Source organism: Gadus macrocephalus, chromosome 1 (assembly GCF_031168955.1).
Source record: "Gadus macrocephalus chromosome 1, ASM3116895v1".
Classification (NCBI taxonomy): Eukaryota; Metazoa; Chordata; class Actinopteri; order Gadiformes; family Gadidae; genus Gadus; species Gadus macrocephalus.
The window spans coordinates 22,417,164-22,419,032 of NC_082382.1; positions in this window are offsets into that span (position 1 = coordinate 22,417,164).

Below are 1,869 nucleotides of genomic sequence, written 5' to 3' on the forward strand. Positions count from 1 at the left end.
ATACTCGGCCCTCGTGAACAGAGAGTGTGTGTTAATACTCAGTCCTCGTTAACAGAGAGGTCGCTGCTGTGTTAATACTCAGTCCCTCGTAACAGAGCGGGTCGCTGCTGTGTTAATACTCAGTCCTCGTTAACAGAGTGGTCGCTGCTGTGTTAATACTCGGTCCTCGTTAACAGAGCGGTCGTTGCTGTGTTAAATACTCGGTCCTCGTTAACAGAGCGGTCGCTGCTGTGTTAATACTCGGTCCTCGTTAACAGAGAGGTCGCTGCTGTGTTAATACTCGGTCCCTCGTTAACAGAGAGTGTGTGTTAATACTCGGTCCTCGTTAACAGAGAGTGTGTGTTAATACTCAGTCCTCGTTAACAGAGAGGTCGCTGCTGTGTTAATACTCAGTCCTCGTTAACAGAGCGGTCGTTGCTGTGTTAATACTCAGTCCTCGTTAACAGAGTGGTCGCTGCTGTGTTAATACTCGGTCCTCGTTAACAGAGCGGTCGTTGCTGTGTTAATACTCGGTCCCTCGTTAACAGAGCGGTCGCTGCTGTGTTAATACTCGGTCCTCGTTAACAGAGAGGTCGCTGCTGTGTTAATACTCGGTGTCCTCGTTAACAGAGAGTGTGTGTTAATACTCGGTCCTCGTTAACAGAGAGTGTGTGTTAATACTCAGTCCTCGTTACAGAGAGGTCGCTGCTGTGTTAATACTCAGTCCTCGTTAACAGAGCGGTCGTTGCTGTGTTAATACTCAGTCCTCGTTAACAGAGAGGTCGCTGCTGTGTTAATACTCGGTCCTCGTTACAGAGAGTGTGTGTTAATACTCAGTCCTCGTTAACAGAGCGGTCGCTGCTGTGTTAATACTCGGTCCTCGTTAACAGCCAGGACGTTGCTGTGTAATACTCAGTCCTCGTTAACAGAGAGGTCGCTGCTGTGTTAATACTCAGTCCTCGTTAACAGAGCGGTCGCTGCTGTGTTAATACTCGGTCCTCGTTAACAGAGAGGTCGCTGCTGTGTTAATACTCGGTCCTCGTTAACAGAGAGGTCGCTGCTGTGTTAATACTCGGTCCTCGTTAAACAGAGAGTATGTGTTAATACTCAGTCCTCGTTAACAGAGAGGTCGCTGCTGTGTTAATACTCAGTCCTCGTTAACAGAGAGGTCGTTGCTGTGTTAATACTCGGTCCTCGTTAATAGAGAGTGTGTGTTAATACTCGGTCCTCGTTAACAGAGAGGTCGCTGCTGTGTTAATACTCGTTACTCGTTAACAGCGAGGACGTTGCTGTGTTAATACTCAGTCCTCGTTAACAGAGAGGTCGCTGCTTTGTTAATACTCTGCCCTCGTTTAACTCAGAGCTAGGGTACGCCTGCTAACGGTTGCTTAGCAACACCTCATGTAACACATTGGTCGGTTGTCACCTTGCATTCTGAATCTCCAATATAGCAGCATGAATGAATGAACGTACGTACGAAAGCTACTTGTTCCTCATAGGTGTGGGGAACCAAACCTCGCCCACCGCCTGGCCTCTCTCAGGTCCTCCCACAGGAACACACACACACCATAAAATCAACATCTGAAACAAGACCACACACACACTCTCCTCTCTTTGCAAAGGTGGGTGTGTGCATGTGTGTACAGTATGTGCGTGTGTTTGTATTTGTGTGATTGGCTCTGTGTGTGTGTGTGTGTGTGTGTGTGTGTGTGTGTGTGTGTGTGTGCGTGTGCATTTGTGTTTGTGTGTAAATTGTTTCCATGTGCCAAATGGAAACAACCACATGGATGGTTAAAAGCAGATGTAAGCTTCTGTGACAGTAGTTATAGTCTCTCTACTCTCCCCCCACTCCCTCCCTCCCGCTCTTATAAAGGGCTTCATCAGTGTGGG